Genomic DNA, 21,287 nt, shown 5'->3' on the forward strand with positions numbered 1-21,287 from the left:
GTGGCTCATGTCTATAATCTCAGCGCTTAAGGAGGCTGACATAAGGATTGCTTGAGATCAGGAGTTTGAGACCGGCTTTGGCCACATAACGAGATCCTGTCTCTACAAAAAATAAAAAAATAAAAGAAAACATTAGCAGGACATGGCACCTGTAGTCCCAGCTACTCAGGTGGGAAGCCTGAGGATTGGTTCGACCCTAAAAGGTTGAGACTGCAGTGAGCTGTGATCATACCACTACATTTTGGCCTGGGTGACACAGTGAGACTCTATTTCTAAATAAGTAAGTAACTAACTAAATAAATAATTAAATTAAATTAAATAAAACAGGTGGAAGCTTCCCAAGACTTTGATGCGGAAACAAGTTGCCCTGAACCAATTAAAATTAGTATCTAAAAACTGGAAAGAAATGAAAGAAGAAAGTTGCATTATTTCTGTAAAGTATGAGGCCATTACAAGTTTTACTTTCTCTAGGACATTTTCTCAGTGGTGTCAACTGAAGTCCACTTCACAGAATGACTTCATCTCCTGAGCACGTTGGAGAACGATGGTTAAAGAGACTTCCTGGCACTGCTGATACTTTTAGTGTCACATGGAAACACCGAGAGTCATCTGTGTGAAACAGGTGGTTACAGCGAAGACATTGGTTTGTTCTTTCACGAACGTCATCGGAACATTTCCCTAATGACTAGCGTTATGTCAGAAAATAAGCGGAGAGAGATAGTTCTTTACTGGCAAATAAGTTACCCAAATTTCCCAGTTAGAAAGACAATCATGATTTTAGCCATGTCAGATGAGGTCAGATATGCCCTATGCTTCAGTGATGGAATGTTACCTCTGAATATCGATTAACAGGTATCTTCCACAGCCTGTGACCTGTCGCTGTGTACAAGCTTGAATTCATAACTACCAGCCCTTGAAGCTCCCTTGCTGCCCAGGCTGGACTGAAGTGGCTCCCGACTGAGGTATTCAAGGGGAAACTCACTGAAATATTTGAAACCACCGCCATCAACAAGAATGCTCTTCCTGTGTGCCCGGATCCACACGCAGAGCGTTTTTATTTTCTTTTCTTTCTTTTTTTTTTTTGTAGATGGAGTCTCATTCTGTCTCCCAGGCTGGAGTGCAATGCTGCGATCTCCACTCACTGCAAGCTCCGCCTCCCGGGTTCATGTCATTCTCCTGCCTCAGCCTCCCGTGTAGCTGGGACTACAGGCGCCCGACCCAGCACCCGGCTAATTTTTGTATTTTTAGTAGAGACGGGGTTTCACCGTGTGAACCAAGATAGTCTCGATTTCCTGACCTTGTGATCCACCCGTCTCGGCCTCCTAAAGTGCTGGGATTACAGGTGTGAGCCACCGCGCCCGACCTCAGAGAGTTATCTTGTTAGTTGTATACGCCAGCATCTCGCAGGAGCTTTTACCTTCTTTGGGTGTCCACTTTGAGATTCTGATGTAAGCCACAGACCTCTTCCTCTGCCTGCAAGAACACCCACCCACAACCACCTGTTGACTGGTTTAGAGAACTCCTGAGCCTACAGCTGCGTCCACCTACAGGAGGAGGAGTGAAGCCTAGACCAGGGACAGGGTCAGAGCTGCGGTCACTCATCCAGGGGTGGACAGCTCTGCATTCTTGGGAGGGCCCAGATACCCTCTTCTCTTGGAAGGCCAAGCCCAGAGCCTAGGTGGTCTTTGAACCCAAACAGACTTTGTGGTCTAGGGAATGAGAGACACATTCACCAGGGGAAGAAATTGGGGATCTTGGTCCTGAGTTTGTGGGGCAGACTCTTGTCATTTTCCTCCCCCTTTCCCTGCCATGCCTTATTTGAAAAGAGGTCACTTCCATTTCAGTGAGCCAAGATGGATCCACTGCACTCCAGCCTACGCAACAGAGTGAGACTCTGTCTCAAGAAAAAAAAAAAAAGAGATCACTTCAAAACTTCCCTGTTCAAACAGTTGACCCTTGAACAACAGGGTTTAAACCGCGTGGGTCACTTACTTACACATGGATTTTCTTTCACTTCTGCCACCACTTAGACAGCAAGACCAACCCCTCCTCCTCTCCTCCCACCTCTTCCTCCTCAGCCTACTCAATGCAAAAATGAGAAGAACCTCTATGATGAGCCACTTTATGAATAGTAAACACATTTTTGTTATGATTGCTTTCCTCTAGCTTACTTTACGTAAGAATACACTATACAATACATATAACACACAAAATGTGTGTTAACTGACTATCTGCGTGATCACTGAGGATTCCACCCAAGAATAGGCGATTAGTAAGTTCCTTTTGGCTAGTCAAAAGTTATTGTCCGAATTTCAACTGTGTGTCGGGTTGGTGCCCTTAATCTCTGCATTGTTCATGGGTCAATTGTATTGCTTAAGAGATGGTCATTGGAACACTCTTTAGGGGCTATTTTTTTGTTTAAAAAAGTTTTTGCCACGATGGGCCACTCATTTAGGGCCCTAGGATTCCTCACTTCTGAGCTCCTGCTGCCATAGACCAAGTGCTGATCATTTTTTGCTCAACGTACTTGTCACTTCTATCCTCCATCACAGGACCCACTCTGACCTTCCAGGAGCTGCCCTTCCACTGCCTGTGATCCTGAGGGTCAGCACGTCCAGTCAGGCCAAGTAGCGAGATCAGTCCTCTCCTCTGCCCCAGTTCATGGATGGGCACAGGATGCAGGTGGTGGGGGTAGTCCACCCGGTTCCTGCTAATCCCACTGGATCATCAGGTGGGGAGAGTCAGCTTGCATAGTGAAACCAAAGAGAGCCGCGAGATGGAGAGTGAGAGTGAGAAACCAAGAGAGTGAGATACACACCACACACACACACACACACACACACACACAGAGAAAGAAAGAGGGAGAGTGAGAGGGACAGAGAGAGAAAGAGAAAAAAAGTCAGAGAAGCAGAGACACAGAGACATAGAAAGATGGAGAAAGAGATGAGAGGAAGAGAGAAACAGAGACACACACAGAGTCCTAAAAAGAGACAGAGAGAGAGAGAGCAACCAGGAGAGAGACACTGAGAGGGAGAAACAGAGACAGACAAAGTGAGAGGCAGAGAGAGATGGAAAGAGATGGGGAGAGGGACGGAAAGAGAGAAGCAAAAGCACAACATTCCTTGAATTGCTTCTCCCTGAAGTCACCGTTCTATTTCTGCACTTCCAGTCGCCACCAGGAATCTTTCTAAGTCACCTGTCCTCCTTCCTTCCTCAACTTCCTCACGCACTCTTACTAAAACCTCCTGAAATCTGCCTTCCCAATGACAACTCCTCCTTGAAATGTCACCACTGACTTCCAAACAACCAGCCAATAAAAAAGGTTTTTAAAACAATGACTTCCACCAGTTACTCAGTTTTACTAACGGTTATGGTGCTGTTTCTTAACACTTCTCTCGAAAATCTTTGTTTTTTATCTCTTTGCATGAATTCAAATGAAAATAGAGCACATATTATAGTGAATATAGACTCTACATGATGTTTTGTGCATACCTTATTATTAGTGATAAACACTGTATAAGTAATTTATTTTTGTCATTTCTTTCTTACTATGGTTTGAAAGTGTCCCCCAAATTTCAACTGTTGGAAACTGAATCCCCCATGCAGTAGTGCTGAGGGGAGGGATCTTTAAGGGGTGATCAGGTCATGAGCGTTTCAACCTCGTGAGTGGACTAATGTTGTTATTGGGGGAGTGGGTTCCTTATCACAAGGGTTGGTCTGTTACAAAGGTGAGTTTGACCCCTCTTACTCCTTCATGCTCTTACCCTTCCACCTTCCTGTGGGATGACACAGCACAAAGGTCCTTGCCAGATGCCCAACACCCTTAACCTTGTAGTTCCCACTTCCAGGACTGTGAGAAGTGAATCTCTGTTTTTGTAAATTACCCAGTCTCAGGCACTCTGTTAAGAGAAGCAGAAAACAGGCGAAGAAAAATGTTTTAGGATCCTCTTCCCTCACAGTTGCAATGAGAAGTTTATAGGTTGTTTTGCTTTGTGGAAGATAGAATGCTAAATAGTAGGCATAATTTTGACGGTTTCTCTTTCCATCCAAATATTTGATTCATTTTAAAATTTCTGTTACACTGAGTTATTGACTGTCATGTGCGTCCGTGTGCAGAGACCACCAAACAGGCTTTGTGTGAGCAATAAAGCTTTTTAATCACCTGGGTGCAGGCGGACTGAGTCTGGAAAGAGAGTCATCGACGGGAGATAAGGGTGGGGCCGTTTTATCGGATTTGGGTAAAGGAAAATTATAGTCAAAGGGGGGTTGTTCTCTGGCGGGTAGGAGTGGGGGTCACAAGGTGCTCAGTGGGGGAATTTTTGAGCCACGATGAGCCAGGAAAAGGAATTTCACAAGATACTATCATTCCTTAAGGCAAGGACCGGCCATTTTCACTTCTTTTGGGGTGGAAGGTCATCAGTTAAGGGTGGCACGGCATTTACACTTCTTTTGTGATTCTTCAGTTACTTCAGGCCATCTGGGCATACATATATGTGCAAGTCACAGGGGATGCGATGGTTTGGTTTGGGTTCAGAGGCCTGACGTTGACCTTTGCTTCTGATGCCTCAGAGACCTCTCGAAGAAAACCGGAGGAAACCTCAAGTGTCATGTAGTCTGTCTTATCTAAGTGCCCTCTGGACTGAAAGGCTCTTTCTGTGAACCAGAGAGCTAACAATGTAGCCCAGCTCAAGACACTTTCTTGGAAAAGCTTTCAGAACATAGCCATTCCTGGGGAGCATCACAGCGTTTTAGACTTCACAACAGCCCAGAGAGCGGTCTGAAGTCCACGGAATATTTTGCCCGATTCCTTCCAGCATTGTGTTCCAGGAACCTTGAAACTCCCTCCCTCCACGTGGTCTTAGGTTCTCTTTCCAAACCCAAACAGACTTGTTTTTAAACAATCCCCAGGAAGTGATGTCTTATCATTATATATAGTTGAATTGTAAATCTTCTAAATTCAAAAGAAAGAGTATGGAAATAATTCAGAAGCCCTTGATTTTTAGCGAGAAAACTCTGCAGTGAGGGGGGACCCTTTTTATTTGCGAATTCCCGGCGTGGTTCTTCCACACACGATCCTTGCTTGTCTCTCTCCAAGCCTGTCTGTGAATAACCCACTCATCCTTCCAAGCTCAACTAAAACGCCATGTGACAGAAACAGTCGGTTCACATCTATCTCCTCCTCCTCTTCTGAATAAGGCTCCGCACTAATTCTTCATTCCCAGCTGTCTTTGTGCACCCATGTGGCCATGTGGGTCCACTCTGGCCCATGTGATATAAGTAGAATTGTTGAGCAGCAGACGTCCAAAGGACTCCTTAAAAGGAGCCAAACTACTGAGTATGGCTTTTTTTTTTTTCTTTTTCCTGCTGCTTTGAATGCAGCTGTGATTGCAGGAACAAAGCTACTCTCTTTGGGCATGAGGTGATCTAGAAGATACAACCACCTTCAGTCAAAGTGCCTGAGGGAATGATAGGAGAAGCTGGACTCTCTGATAAGATCACAGATCCAGTGCCCAGGGGAGGATTGCCTGCCTTCAGATTCCTTTCATGTGAAAAGACAGACCTTTATATGTCTGAGCCTCTGTTAGCTTGTGTCTTCTGTTTTATGCAGCCAAACTTAACCTTAACTGCCACACACCATCTACTTATATTTTATGATGCTCTCTCTAACCTCTTAGGTAATTGTGTCCCCCCAGAACCTATGGAGAGCTGAAGGGTTTTAGGATCTTGGAATCCACCCTCCTCCTTTGGTACAAGAGGACAAAGCCAAAGCAGTGCGATGGCTGAGGCATGCGAGTGTAAACCAAAAGATACCTGAGACTGATCTCAATCCATGTAAAGTTAATTCTGCCAAGGTTAAGGCCATGCTTGGAAGAAAAAAACACGGAATCACAGAAACAGTCTGTGGTCTGTGCCTTCCTCCCAAGATGATTTTGAGGGCTTCAGTAGTGAAAGGGAAGGGTGGGCTGAAAGGAGGGTGGGCTGAGGAAGGGTGGCTGGAGGAAAGGGTGGACTGGAGGGGAGGGTGGACTGGAGGGAAGCGTGACTGGAGGGAAGGTGGGCTGAAGGAACGGTGGGCTGGAGGAGAAGGGTAGGCTGGAGGAAGCGTGGGCTGGAGGAAGGTGGGCTGGATGGGAAATGTGGCTGGAGGGAAGGGTGGGCTGGGGAGGGGGCGGGCTGGAGGGAAGGGCTGGCTGGGAGGGAGGGCGGGGAGGGAGGGCGGGCTGGAGAGGAAGGGCGGGCTGGAGGGGAAGGGCGGGCTGGAGGGAAGAGAGGGAGCCTGTGGTCTTCCTCAGGTTGCGAGAGAGCAGATGGGGAATCATCAGTTATGTCTTCATCTCACATGTGGTAAATCAGTCCTTTACATAAGATAAGGTGAACATAGACCAGCTTCCTGTGGAGATATGTAACCCTTTATCTGTAGCTATCTGCTTAGGAACAAAAGGAAAGGCAGTTTCTTGCATGATTCACCTTCCAGCTTAATGTTTTTTTTTTCTTTTTGGCTGAGAATTGGGCTCCTGAGGCTTTATTCTTCCCTGCAAACTCTATTGTATGTGAAAATTGTTGTTCGGGATCTAAAGTTGTTTACTTACTCCAGCTACATCCCTTAGCTCAATTTCCATTTGGAGTGGCTTCTGGAAGGCTGGAATTGAAATCCACCAGGGCCCTTTCAAGGTGTTCCCACATCGCCTGGGAAAAAGGAGCCCGAATGCGCTTCCCTGTGGATGCAGGTCAGTCATCATACGCACAGAAACAGCGTTGACCTCAGCCTGGAGCCATTGTCCTGAAAGGGATTCTTCCCAGCTCGGGCCTGAGACTGATCCTTAGAAGCGGCCGCTCCATCCCTGAACCCTTCCTGCTTGTGTCTCCTCACTTCCTAGTGATCACGGCATTCAGGCTCAGAATGCTGCAGGCCTATCCCACTGGAAGCTGCCGAGGTGCCTCCTGCCACACAGGACGCCCGGCACAGCAGCAAGATCAAGGGACCAGCAGGGAAGAGGCTGCAGTCATTTGGGGGAACAGCCTGAAAATCACCTGGAGCCTGGTGGCAGGTGGTCCCACCTCCTCCCTAATATTAGGTCCCAGAGAAAATGACAATATGAACAACTCATGTCACCATTATTAGCAGAATCTTTTTCTTCTTTTCTTAGTTTTTTGTCATTAAATTGAGCTGAATATGCCCATTTTCTTTTTTCTTTTTCTTTGTGTTGCCCAGGCTGGAGGGCAGTGATGCGATCTCGGCTCACTGCAAGCTCCACCTCCCGGGTTTATGCCATCATCCTGCCTCAGCCTCCCGAGTAGCTGGGACTACAGGGGCCCGCCACCATGCCTGGCTAATTTTTTGTATTTTTAGTAGAGACGGGGTTTCACCGTGTTAGCCAGGATGGTCTCGATCTCCTGACCTCACGATCCGCCTGCCTCAGCCTCCCAAAGCGCTGGGTTTACAGGCGTGAGCCACCCTGCCAGGCCTATAGGCCCATTTTCTGCTTTTAATGCCACCAATACATGAAAGTCCAGAACTGTTTCTGTAAAAAATAGTTTCATTTTCATTATTTTTCATTACATTAATTCTATTATTTTATTCTCTTTGTATTTTTTAGAAGAACTTCAGCGTGAGAGGGGCTATGCCTGCTGTCTTGTGGCTGCAGAAGGAGAGAGAAGGAACCTCTCCAAAAAGGGGTTACAGGAAAGCCCTGAGGCGAGATACTCACCTCAGAGGGTTCAAGACAAGGACACTCACTTTGTTCTGTGTGGTGTGGAGACAAGGGTGAGCGCTCCTCAGTGGCACCAACTGGTTCCCTCTTGTCCTCAGCTGCCAGTGTCCTGGGACATGTCATTTGGACAAAACACTGTTCCATGTCCTGCCATTCATTCCACGGAGGCAGGAGAAAGGGGTCTGGAGGCAGGAACATAAGGCCGAGTCACCCTGACTTTGGAGAACTAAATCAAATGGAAACTCTTGGGCTATGACAGGAAATATCCTCTCCATTTCCACAGGGCGTCCACCGAGTCCATGACTTTGTCATTTGACTTCATCCTCTTCATTTACATAGGGTGCACACCAGGTAACCAATGGAAAGCTCTAGAGGGGATCTGAACCCCAGAAACTTCAGTAACAGGCTCCCTGTGCTCAGGTGCTCCCACCTTGTGGAGGGTGCTTTCATTTTGCGTCAATCTCTGCTTTGCTGCTTCATTCTTTCCTTGCTCCATTTTTGTGGTGTGTCCAATTCTTGGTTCAAGGCATCAAGAACTGCGACACCTTCAACCAGTAACATTATTATTATTATTATTATTATTATTTTGAGACAGAGTCTCGCTCTGCAGCCCAGGCTGTAGTGTAGTGGCCGGATCTCAGCTCACCGCAAGCTCCGCCTCCCGGGTTCCCGCCATTCTCCTGCCTCAGCCTCCCCAGTAGCTGGGACTACAGACGCCTGCCACTTCGCCTGGCTGGTTTTTTGTATTTTTTACTAGAGACGGGGTTTCACCATGTTAGCCAGGATGGGCTCGATCTCCTGACCTCGTGATCCGCCCGTCTCGGCCTCCCAAAGTGCTGGGATTACAGGCTTGAGCCACCGCGCCCGGCCACATTATCTTAATATCTTGTTTTAAAACTGAATTCTGCTTTTCATCTGTTCACCTAGTTTTTAGAAAATGACAATGAAACACAACTTAGAACTTACCACAGCTTAATACGAGGGTCACTATGAGCTATACAACAGGTTTGATGTTAAAAGTTTGCAACATTCTTTTTTTTTTTTTTTTTTTTTTTTTTTGAGACGGAGTCTCGCTCTGTCGCCCAGGCTGGAGTGCCGTGGCCGATCTCAGCTCACTGCAAGCTCCGCCTCCCGGTTTACGCCATCTCTCGCCTCAGCCTCCCGAGTAGCTGGGACTACAGGCGCCCGCCATCTCGCCCGGCTAATTTTTTGTATATTTTAGTAGAGACGGGGTTTCACCGTGTTAGCCAGGATGGTCTCGATCTCCTGACCTCGTGATCCGCCCGTCTCGGCCTCCCAAAGTGCTGGGATTACAGGCTTGAGCCACCGCGCCCGGCCGCAACATTCTTTATTACTCTTTCATTTACAAACTACAGTAAATATTTTATTTTTTATATTTAATTATGAAATATATGACACATAAGTGTCTATAAAATTTGGGTGGGCACGGTGGCCCATGCCTGTAATCCCAGCATTTTCGGAGGCTGAGGCGGGTGGATCATTTCAGGTCAGGTGTACAAGACCAGCCTGGCCAATGTGGTGAAACCCGTCTCTACTACAAAAATACAAAAAGTGAACTGAACATCATGACAGGTACCTGTGATCCTAGCCACTCAGGAGGCTGAGGTGGGAGAGTTGTTTGAACCCAGGAGACAGAAGTTGCAGTGAGCCGAGATCGTGCCGTTACACTCTAGCCTGGGCTACCTGAGCAAAACTCCACTTCAAAAACAAAAAAAATAAACAAAACTGAATGCATAATCCGATAGATTAATAATTGCACTGATGTCATTATCCATTCGCATCGAGTGTTTTGAAAAACTACAATATGCCCCTCCTTGATCATCTGGATCTCCCTTCTTCACCCAGACATAGGACTAACGTGTTAATGTTTGTCTTGCTTTTCATAAGGTTTATCATTTCTGTGTATATTATTAAGCAGTGACATATATAATGGTTTGTGAACTATATATGGAGTAGCAGCGTATTTTTCAGCAATTTCCTTTGTTCACTGTAATTTTTCATTGTTGATGCTTCTAACCGCAGTTCATTTTCACAGCTGTATCATATTCCACAATGTGACTATGGCAGTCTTTTTCTTTGATACAGGTGTATTTGGATGGCTTTCAAGTGGTTTCTATTTCTACAATCACCGCCTAAATATTCTTGCCCCGTATGTGTCTCTTGGAGAAGATAGTGCAAGGGCATTTCTGGGGCAGACATGCCTGAGAAGGCAAGTGTGAGGCCACAGAGGGGCGTGCCTAGCTTTTTATGAAGCACAGTTTCTTTTCTTTTCTTTTTTTTTTTTGAGACGGAGTCTTGTTCTGTCGCCCAGGCTGGAGTGCAGTGGCTTCATCTCGGCTCACTGCAAGCTCCGCCTCACAGGTTCATGCCATTCTCCTGCCTCAGCATCCCAAGTAGCCGGGACTACAGGTACCCACCACCACGCCCGGCTCATTTTTTTGGATTTTTAGTAGAGATGGGGTTTCATCATGTTAGCCAGGATGGTCTCGATCTCCTGACCTCGTCATCCAGCCCTCTCAGCCTCCCAAGGTGCTGGGATTACAGGCGTGAGCCACCACACCCGGCCAAATTACCGTTTCTTAACAGGAGCGACAGCAGTAGATACTTTGCCAGTAGTTGATCTTTTCCAACTTTGGGATTTTTGTGGCTCTGCTGAATTTGTTTCTTGAATTATTGGATGTATCCACAGTACTATGTTTACTTATGTTTTGTAACTTTTTGCACGTGGACTTATCTTCCTTGGAATTTTATGTGCGGAGATATTTTGAGGACAGGATTGCATTGTTTCAGCAAAGATATTCACTCACATGGGGTAGAGTGAAGTTAGCAGCCGCCCGGTGCCACGTCGATTTGACCCATGCTCTCCAGGCCTTCCAGCATGAACTCCTGGAGGACTGTTTCTCATCGGTTCTCAGGGTCAGTGGTTTTCCCTCCACCCAGCACCAATGCAGGGACAGGTGCTCTCCTTGCTGCTCCTGCTCTGAGGTGGGCTTTTATTTGAAGTCTAAGATGTCAGATTTCTGACCTCATTTTGGAGAGACATCCGGTTTTGTTTCTGATGCCCCCTCCTCTGTGCAACTGTCCAAACAGAAAAAAAATTCCACTTTGGTTCCTGCCAATTCTTTATTGACTGCTGTGGATTCCATCCTTCAATGCCAGCTCAGTAATGCACTTACAAAGATGCATTTTTATAGGTTTTACCCAACATCTCAGTTGTTTTTGTTGGGAAAGCTATTTAGTGTCCCTTATGTTGAAAATTGGAAGCTGGCAACACCGTATGTAGAGAGCTACTCTTACCCCTTTCCACCATCTTCATGCTGGGTCCAGGCCTTCTTTTCCTCTGTGATTAAGCTGCCACAATGGGCCGGGTAAGGTGGCTCATGCCTGTAATCTTAGCACTTTAGGAGGGCAAGGTGGGTGAATCACCCGAGGCCAGGGCTTCAAGACCTACTTTGCCAACTTGGTGAAACTCCGTCTCTACTAAAAGTACAAAAGATTAGCTCGGAATGGGGGTGCATGTCTGTGATCTCACCTATTCAGGAGGCTGAGGCAGGAGAATTGCTTGAACCAGGACCTGGCAGGTGGAGGTCGCAGTGAGCCGCGATCACGCCACTGCACTCCAGCGTGGGCAACAGACTGAGATTTTGTCTCAAAAAAAAAAAAAAACATATATATGTATGTATATATATATATATTTGAAGTTTTATCCAATGAGAGCAGGTGTTCCGGAAGACCTCATCTAAATACAGAATCAGAATGGGGGACCCATGTCACACCTGCCATTTTTTCATCTTTGCAGCTGGGCTTTTCTTGTCTTCTCTGCTGGACTCTGCTGTTTCCCACAAGGTCTTCAGAGAGTCTGCCCTGAATCCTACAACCAGGAGATGAGAAGCACAGAGTGACACCAGTAGGAGAACATAAAGATGCGGTGACAGTTGTCCTCCTCCTGCAGAGTCCAGAGCAGTGCACTCCTACCGCTGGTGCCCTAGCTAAGACTGGGGGCCAACAGGCCCGATGATAGTCTAGGAGTGCTGCAGTCAGGGTCCCCATAATGGGCACCCAGCCTCTGCCCTTGCACTCTGCATGAGCGTGACCGTTGTCACCTCAGAGCCCCTGGGTACAGATCAATGCATCTTACCAGAGCTGCATGTGAGGAAGGACCACGTGAGTCCCAGGAAACAGCTGAGGCCCTGCAGGGGGAGGTGGCCAGGACCGAGACCTGATGCCTCTGTGGAGAATCGTCTGTGGGTGTGAGTGGCACTGTGGGGTCAGTGCCCGGGTTCTGCTGCTCCCCCTCCTCAAAGATCAGGGCCCGAGCAGGGGCTGGCGTGTGTGTGGCACCTGGAACTGCAGGGCCACCACTTTTGTGTGAGGCCGTCATGGGGACCAGAATACGGTGTCCTTTGCAGACCCCACCCATCCATTGGCCCCAATGCCTGGCCAGCTTCTGCCAAGATGAGAGGGTGAAATTTGGAAGGTGGTTGTAAGCTGAAGCCTGTCCCACAGTGGCTGACCTACAGTGATGACACTCCCTGTGTGGGGGAAAGAAAGAGAGATCAGAATGTTATTGTGTCTATGGAGAAAGAAGAAGACATAAGAAAGTCCATTTTGATCTGTACTAGGAAAAATTCTTCTGCCTTGAGATGCTGCCAATCTGTAACCCTAGACCCAACCCTGTGCTCACAGAAGCATGTGCTGTATTGACTCAAGTTTTAATGGATTTAGGGCTGTGCAGGATGTGCCTTAGTCAAAATGTGTTTGCACGTCCTGGACTCCAGGCTGCCAGCTACCTGTCCAGGGTCTGAATGTCCTACTGTGACCTGTTTCCTCACCTGGCCCGGAGGACAGATAGGGAAGGCTTGTTTTGAGGATTAGGCAGGGTAGTCCCAGTCAGTCCTCAGTAGCTTACCTATCCTCCAGGTCTTTTTGATTTCTTTTTTCTCTTCTTTGTTATGAAACTCTGGAGAATTGTCCTCCAGCCTGTCTTCAGCTGGGGAGGTAGAAAGGTTGGACGATGCCCTTGACTTCAGGGCCCCTTCTGGGTGCCCCCTCCTCCTAGGGTTTTTAAACGCATATACTTAGCAACATACCCTGTACCTGAGAGAGCTGCAGAGAACCTCCTGTGTGTCCAAACCAGAACACTTTGTTCCCTGACCCCGGGCGCTCATCACACCCCAAAGCCCAAATACTTTCAGGTGGCCAGCTTCAGACAAGAGTCTGAACTCAATGCTTGTTTTCTGAGGTCTACACAGGCCCGTATGATGGGGCTACCTCCATTCTACCCTATGCCTCCCCCAATCCATTAGGGGCCTCAAACCCAGTGATCCCTAACTGGGAGCAAGGTTCCCCAGGCAAGGAATGCAGCCCTCCCCAGGATGCTGGCCTGGCCATGTCCCAATGGACATCAGTCCTGGAGCAAGAGGTCCAAGGCAGGGAGTTTCACCCCCCATTTCACCAGGTGTGGTGACATTTCTGGGTTCTTAGCCTTCAAGACGGGATTTCTTCACTGTGCCACAGTGGGGGAAACCGAGGCACAGGGCCAGTGAGCAGTAAAGAAAGAAAACCTCTCTGACTAGGAAACGTGTCACTTGCCCAGCACAGCCGCTCCAGGATGGCACCCTTTGGGATGTACCGTTGAGCTATTCCTGGCACGTGGCATGGCACTGGTGTGGAGGTCAGCAGCTTGTGGAGTTGGGGGAGGGGGTGTTGGCAAGAGCTGGTAATTTTGGACCCACCATGGGGAGGAAGGGGACATTGACCCTTTCCCCACACCTTGGGCACAGCAGCAATATTCTTCTCTGATGTGTGTGGGCACCAATGCCTATGTGGGTGTGGGTGCGTCCTCCCCTTTTGTTGATGAAGAACCTTCCTGCAGCCATTGGGGTGGGTATGGGCACCACACGTGCCTGGCAGCAGGGTGGTGCCTGCGGAGGCTTGGCTACTGTATGTCTCCCTGCCACTTCCCCAGGGGAAGCAGGCCCTGTGCCCTAGTGTCCCTCATATCCAGTCCCTCACATTCTTCACTTGGCATCTCTCTGCCTGATTCTCCCAACTCAGCCCCTGACAGGTTTCTCCAAGCCCTGTGGGCCCTGGGATGGGATTAAAGGAGGCAGCAACTGTGCTACCTGCCTCTGTCTGAAGTCAGGGATCCCTGGCCGCTGCTGGCATCTGGTGGGCAGGGTAGGTGGGGAGGTCATGGGTCAGCTTTTCCACTCCCTAGCCTGCACTGGCTGTCACCAGGTGTAACTGGCCTGGAGGCTGATCTGTGTCCTCCACAGTCCCTTGATGCATTATATTGAAGCCAATCCTTGTGTGAATGACTTGACCTGTTGTTACCGCCCAGATGAAACCAGAACCGGAAGACTGTTGCACTTGGACCCAGAGCCTGGGGCTGAGGCTGCCGTGATCACCCTGTTCTCTTCCTTCTGGGATCCCCAGGAAGCTCCCAGGACTGAATGATCCCCATAAAACACAGTGGCCAGGATGGGAGGGCTGGAGGTCAACTCCCCCCCGCCCCTGCCACCACAACCAAGAGGCCCCCATGGAGGTTGGCCCTGAGCTGTGGGTCCCTGTGGGATGCAGGTTCCCACGGATACTTCAGGGGGTGAGCATGGGTCCTGGCTGACGGGAGCCTGGTGGACATCGGGTGTGTGGGGCCTGTGTAGGTGCGTTGGACAGCACTGGGCCTAGCCAGGGAGCCAGGGACTGGTGTGGCCTAAGTGGGTAGCAATATGTTGCCAGAACAAAACTACAGTGCAACCAGCCCAGCTGGTAGGGAGAAGGAGGCCTGCCTAGCAGGACCATCCACCCCTGTCCTGGCCCCAAGCCCAGACTGCCTGCCTGTACTGGACATTGCCTGGTCCAGGAGGCCTGGGCATGTGGGTCAGGGGGTGTGTCCCTGGGTTCCAGACTTTGGTGGACCCTTGGGAACTGAGCATCCTCTGGGCAGGAGGAGGGCCCACGGTCCACTGTTTGCATGCGCCCCTGGGGGTGTGCCCCCACCCCAGCTTCTCAGCTCGCACGGCAACATGGCCAGGGCTCCTCACCTGCTCTGTGGCTCCAGCTCTGAACAGCTCACTGGTGACTCTGACAGCTTCCTCCCCAAAACATGGGTCCTCGTCTGTGGGAATGGGGTGTCCCAGGCCCCTGCAGGCAGGAACCCACCCCCAGCTCCTCTGCTGGGCTCTCCTGGGCTTTCTTACCTACTGGCTTGTGACAGCCAGTTGGCCAAACTTGGTGTGCTGTGTTTATCTTGGGCTCTTTCTTAGTGTGTGTTTTCTGTAACTACTGCCGTGTAGATCTTCTATATGAGTTTTAGGTAGAGAATCTTGCCCAGCCAGAGGTCCCCCATCCCAGAGAGCCTCCACTTTGGCGCCCCCGGGCTGGTCCTGCCTGTGCTCCGCTTGGTGTGAGTGTTGAGTGTGATGGATCCACGTGGCTACTTGACCCTGCATCTCCTTCCTTCTTGTTGCTGAGGCCAGTTCTGTTCTCTCTTTCTCCACCTGAACTGCATCTGAAGCCAAGATGAAGGATGAGAAGTGGCTGCTAAGAAGGACCCTCCTGCAGCGAATCTGCTGTGAGGAGGCTACGCTGGCCCAGCCTGTCATTTCCTTCTCTAAGCTCATTCCAGAGGTCGGCCAGGGGCAGTCTGTCCCTACCTGCTCTTGTGGTCCGTGAATCAAGAATGGATTTTATATTTACAAATGGTTGAACAAATCAAAAACTAACACGTCATGACACTGAGAAGCTTCCATGTCCATAAGTAAAGTTTGATGGGGGCTGCAGTCATGCCCATCTCTTCACAGGCCACCTGCAGAAGGCTGCTGTGGTGCAGCCATGGCAGAGTTGCGTCCTTGAGACAACGATCAGTTGGGAAAGCTGAAAATACTGACTCTTGGCTCTTTAGGGAAACAGTTTCCAGTCCCTGGTTTAAGGGCTGTGTGGCAGGACCCCAGGATCTTGGTCAGCTTGTTCGTCACTCGGGACCTGCTGTGGCCTTCACTAGTATGTCTGCAAAGTCTGCGTGCTATGGTGCCTCTCATGGGGGCGTTGAGCTCTGTCGTGCTAGATTTCAGGGTGTCTGCCTCATGGTCACCTGTGTCACCAACAGAGACCCTGTGGCCAGATTCAAACTAGCAGGAACAGTTGATCTTTGGCAGCAGGGATACCTTCGAGCTGAGCTGCCACCCACCCTGAGGTGGTCCCATGACACCCACTGTCTGGGTCAAGGTTGGGGCAGGGCTGGTGTCCTGAACTGCCCTGCGATGTGGATCGTAATAGCCTGGGGGGACAGGGGGTTGCTATGACTCCCCACATCGTGGGGAGTGCCTCACCCCCTGCGATGTGGATCGTAAGAGCCAATTACTCCCCCCTGCAATGTGTGTCCATTATTAGCAGTCTCTTTTGTTCAGGATATTAGGAACAATTTCACAGGTTGCGTGTACACAGCCTGCGACAGGACAAAGAATACCATCCTCTGCACCTCCGGATATTAGGAACCATATCACACAATAGGTGTATACCTTTTGGGAGATTCGGCGTAATGTCCTCATGTGCCTGTAGTGTGTGCAGCAGCTAGTGAGTGGCAGGCTGAGCCAGGACACACCTAATCCACCCCATTCCAGGGCTCACTCTCACGTATCGACTAAAGGGGACCCCAGTTTAGAGGCAATCGGCAAGGATGCCCATTTACCCCTGCCTCTCCGCCAGCCTTCCAGGCCCCATCCAGCCCAGCTTTCTCTCCTACTCCTCTGGGCCCCAGGTCCAGAGCCTCCTATACAAGGAGGAGGGTGTGGCCTTGGAAAGACAGCCGCCCTTGGGGAATTCCGAGGGGGCCTCCCTGTGGGAAGCTGGCCTGGGCTGACAGCACCGTCACGATGAGGCCCAGAGGGCTGTGCACGAGAAGGAGGTGAAGGAGGCCTCTGCCCCTCGACCCCAACCATGGACTTTGGCCTCTCAGGTACTACGTGGCCCTTTCCTTCCTCCTGGACAGGCGGAGTGGGCGGCAGGCTTGACCAAGAGAGATAAAGGGCCACTTCTGGGAGGCCCGTCCCGTGGGTCCCAGGTGAGCCCCCGAGCGGTGAGCAGCGTCCCTCTGGGCCTGACACCTGGCACCTCTCTGTCTGGCTGGGACTTGGGAGACCACAGGGACCGCTTCTGACCACCAGGTGTTGCCAGCACTGGGCGGGGGCCTCCCGGGCAGCCCCAGGCCTGTGGTGAGGGATACGGGGCGGGGTCTTAGGGCTGCCCCAGCTCCTCTTGTTGTTCTAAGGCCCCCAAGATCTCGGTCCCTGGACTGGAGCGCCCTGGCCCCTCAGCCCATAAGGAGCACTGACACGGTGCCGGTGCGATGCGGAGGAGGGGCGGGTGCCTGCTGGGCAGAGGGTGGAGACACCCCAGGTCTGAGTCTGCCAGTCCCAGCTCTCCACCCCTGCAGGACTGGGGGCAGAGGGAGCACAGCACCTCCCCTCGAGACAGACCTGACCCAGCAAGGTCTCAGCCTGTCTGGCTGGGGCCCCGCCCCATTGCACCTGCCGTGAGCTGGGATTCCCCTGTCTGTGAACCCGATGGTAAGACACCGGTCCCACCCCACCCTTCCTGGGTGATGTGAAGATTCAAAGTGTCTCAGCACTCTAGGAAGGAGTTGCTCAGTGCAGGCTGGCACCCTGGGCAGGCTTCCTAGAGGAGGTACCGGGATTTGGATTGGATCTTGCAACGTGGATTCAATGTGAGGATGATGCCGTCCTCCAAAATATCCTTCTCCCGACCCAGTTTTCTTTGTTAAATGCAACTTGACACTTGACTGTCAAGACGCAGTTTGGTGTCACCTCCTCCAGGAGGGTCCCCCTGACTACAATCCCCCTTCTTTACCCAGAGGCCACCATTGCCCGCTCATGTGTCAGCCTCCCTGGTTGAGACTGAGTTCTTGAGGGTGGGGCCTGGCCAGCTTGGGAGCTGGGTTGTATCTGCGAACCTTGCCGGCTCCTCTAGCTGGGTGCAGAGCTCCAGGGAAGCCACTGGGCCATTCCTAAGGAAGGCTGGAACCCAGACCCCTGGGGTCTGTGGAGATCCCACTCCAAGGGGGCCGGGAACATCCAGAGCCCTGCCCCTCCCCACCCACCTTCAGCCCTGTACCTCCCCACCCACCTTCATGTCGTAGACGATGATGTCACCGAGCACCAGGTACACCTTCACGGAGTAGAGGGTCTCCTCGTCGAACTCCAGCGGCGAGTTGCAGAGCTACAGGGCCTTGAGGTAGAAGTGCTCCGCCAGCGTGCCATGGCCCAGCCGGTGGTGCAGGGCGGCCAGCCGGTAGTAGGCCACGCGCTCATTCAACCGGTCCCCTGGGGTGGAGGCCAAAGGGGCAGGTGTGAGGACGTGGCTCCCTGGGACAGTCAGGCACAGGTCCCTCAGGAGCAGGTATACAGAGCCCGGGCAGCACCTGGCTTGCCTCCAGGCACCTGTGGTCACCTGGGCAGCTCTGGCCAGTCCCTTCCGGGTTCCCAGACTCACTTTCCCATCTGTAAAGCAGAACTAATAAGGCCTGCCCCTGTCTACTGTGAGGCTTTGGCAAAGTCGGGCTTGGATGGCCCAGCTCTGTGCCTACACATAGCCACCTGCCTTTGCTCACTGTTTTAACGAGAGGAGTCCAAAACCCATACAGTCCAGGTGCTCCCGGGCACCCCGGCTCCATGCAACCCACAGACGTGACATCCGACTCCTCCTGGGTGTGTCACGATCAGAGCCCCTTACCTTGGGGAGTCACTGCATGCCTGAGCTTCAGGTCCCCCCACAGTTGCGCAAACCCAGCTAGGCTGTCTCTGATGTCCTCCCCTTTGCAGGGCGAGTGCCGTGGAGCCTGCATTCGATGCATTCCCACACAGCTGCACACCTACTCTGTACTGGGCTCCAGGGCACAAGGCGCTGGGGCATGCGGCCTGCCCAGGGTTCCCTGTCTCTGGAGGAGGACAGACGACCTGGCACAGCACCAGGGGATGCCCGGCCTTAAGGGGCAGGCTGCTGGAAGGGGAACTGGGATTTCATCAGCCAGCGAGTTGTGTGGTTGATGAGGGTGGAAAGGGCACAAGACAAAGGGAATGTGCCACTCGGCCTGGCACATACAGGGACCGAGATGCCTGGCATGTCTGGAAGGCAGAGGGCACACTGGGCGGCCCTTGTGATCAGCAGCGGGAAGAGACAGAGGAAACAGAGCTCAGCCAGGCAGGGAGCTCTGCGCTACGTGAGAGACCTCGGGCTGTGCCCCACGGCCAGACAGGGAAGCCAGCTGGGCAGATCTGCCTGCCTGGACAGGAGACCGGGAAAATCCAGCAGCTGTTTCAGCTCCTGCCCTGCAGACATGGAGGCTCGGCTCTGGCAAAGTGTGGGACCTGGCAGGGTGGGCGCTCAGGGGACTTACCCAGAGTGATCCTGAGTGCTAGGGCCATGTGGGCAAATTCCAAACCCTCCTGGGGCTCCCCCAGCATTGCCAGCAGTGCCACCGGCTTGATGCACAGCTGCGGCTCACCTTGTAGTTGCCCGTAGTCACTGCCAGGGGCAGGACCCGGTCCTACCACACAGGCAGGTGGGGTCAGGCTTCCCACAGCACCCACCTTGCCCAGCGCCGTCCTCAGAGCTCAAACATGTGCTTGGAGCTTCCCACGCCCCAGTTACCCGTGCACCTCCACAGAGCTCTGTGCTCTGGGATAACGCACGGTTCAGACACCCAAGTTGGGGGCTGAAGAGTCATCTGAGGCCCATCCAGCTACACCTGGCAGCCTCAGACCAGCCTCTCCCACCTGTGCACCGGGGGTCTGACTGGGGGGAGCCAGCACTCTTCTCTGCTCTAAAAACACCTTTTTCTGTGCTCAGAACTGAGCCACACCTTGAGCTCAGAGGAAGGGAGAAGCCGTCCCCATTTCGGGGTGCATGCAGATCTGGGCCCTGGCCCTGGGTCTCCCACTGACATGCTGTGTGTCCTTGACATGTCCTTGTGCCTCTCTGAGCCTCAGCTTCCTCATCTGGAAGATGGGGACAGGACTTCCCGCTCATGGTTGCTTGAGATCATCAGGTGCAAAGGGTAGAGCCACTGTCATGTCCAGACCCGAGCGTTTGTCCCTGGCAGGGGCATGGTCAATATCATTCCCGGTGAGATCACTAGGCAAGGGTAGGGCCACAGTCATGTCCAGGCCCCAAGCGTTTGTCCCGGGCAGGGGCACTGTCAGTATCATTCCCGGTGAGACCACTGGGAAACTAAGCATGTGCATGGGTGGCCCTGCCTCCAGGTGGGAGGCCTCTGCCCTGCCACACCTGTGCCTCAGCCCTCCAGGTGGCCCCCCTGAGGCCCACCCACATCAGCCCACAGGCCAGCTCACCTGGTAGAAGGGCACGGCTTTCTCCCGCTCCCAGGCCCCATTGAAGGAGATGTCTCCAGCTGCCTCAAACAGCTCCAGCCCCAGGTTGGTGTCGCCTGTGTACAGGACCACATTCTGTGCCACTTGAAAGGAGGCAGAAGTTCCCTCAACACCCACACCTGGTGAGGTGGCCACACCCACGTCCGCCAGCCTCCTTCCTCTCACACACTGCAGGTACACCTGAGCATTTTTCAGACCTGTGCATTAGGGCTGCCCCACCACTGGCATGAGGACAATGAACTGATGCACCTGAGTGCCAGGAGGTGACTGAGCAGCTGCAGCCCAGGAGCCCGACACCTGTGAATCCTACCACCAGGGATAGCCCTAGCCCACTCCCCCCGCAGCACTCAAACAATCTCCGTGGCCCCCAGATTGCTGGCAGCCCATCACCTGGTTCCTTTCTGCGTTGCCACATCCCTGTCGCAGCTCAGGGCCACACATCAACAGTGTTTGTGGGTGGGCCTGGTCCCTTCTTGGCCATGAGCTCTTGATCCTTCTCCTCAGCTCAAGCAGGTATACAGCAGGTGCTCAATAATGAAAGCTTCACCAGGCTCGTGGGCTTTACAATTTGTTCCAGATCACACTGTTAGGGAAAGCCTCTGAAAACAGCCGCTATGATAGATTCATTTTGTAAGGAGATGTGCCACGTGTCGCTTGGAGCAAGTTCTTCTGTGTGTTAACTGAGTGGTCCCATTCTTTGAGCATGTGCTGTATACCAGCAGGTGCTAGGCACTGTGAGGGGCCACACCTCTGCCCTCAGGAAAAAGATGCTGGCCACTGGGGGAGGATGTGAGGAAACCAGTTGGAGGGAGGGAAAAAGCACACAACAGGTGCTCAGCAGTGGCTTAAGAATGAGTAGATGGATGGATGAATGGACGAGCAGATGTATAGACACATGGATGTATGGAGGGCTGTGTGGATAGATGAATGCTTGGATGGATGGATGGACAGATGGATGGATGGACAGATTGATGGATGGACGGATGGGTGGATGGATGTGTGGATGGATGGGTGGGTGCATGGTTGGAATGATGTGTGTATGTCTGTATGTATGGGTGTGTAGATAATGTATGGATGGGTGGAGGGTAGATGATGTATGTACATATGGATGGATAGATGGTGGATAGATGAATGTATGGATAAA

General features: G+C 51.6%; 2 long non-coding RNA genes across 4 annotated transcripts; both read right to left on the reverse strand.

The window, feature by feature from the left end:
* Window positions 1–893: 893 nt before the first annotated feature.
* On the reverse strand, window positions 894–20,405 carry LOC117095280. The gene is made up of 3 exons (XR_004441893.1): window positions 20,393–20,405; window positions 3,197–3,204; window positions 894–1,023 (listed from the first exon to the last, which is right to left on the reverse strand). It is a non-coding gene; the product is annotated as an uncharacterized LOC117095280 (long non-coding RNA).
* Window positions 11,627–20,119, reverse strand: LOC117095275. 3 transcript variants are annotated; one of them, XR_004441886.1, is made up of 4 exons: window positions 20,105–20,119; window positions 17,880–18,076; window positions 12,643–12,788; window positions 11,627–12,265 (listed from the first exon to the last, which is right to left on the reverse strand). It is a non-coding gene; the product is annotated as an uncharacterized LOC117095275 (long non-coding RNA). The 3 variants fall into 3 exon arrangements; XR_004441887.1 differs by lacking the exons at window positions 17,880–18,076; window positions 20,105–20,119 and adding an exon at window positions 14,936–15,420 and having other exon boundaries at window positions 11,628–12,265; XR_004441885.1 differs by lacking the exons at window positions 17,880–18,076; window positions 20,105–20,119 and adding an exon at window positions 14,780–14,880 and having other exon boundaries at window positions 11,628–12,265.
* Window positions 20,406–21,287: the final 882 nt, after the last annotated feature.

Source organism: Trachypithecus francoisi, unplaced genomic scaffold, assembly GCF_009764315.1.
Source record: "Trachypithecus francoisi isolate TF-2019V2 unplaced genomic scaffold, Tfra_2.0 Lachesis_group13, whole genome shotgun sequence".
NCBI classification, from domain to species: domain Eukaryota; kingdom Metazoa; phylum Chordata; class Mammalia; order Primates; family Cercopithecidae; genus Trachypithecus; species Trachypithecus francoisi.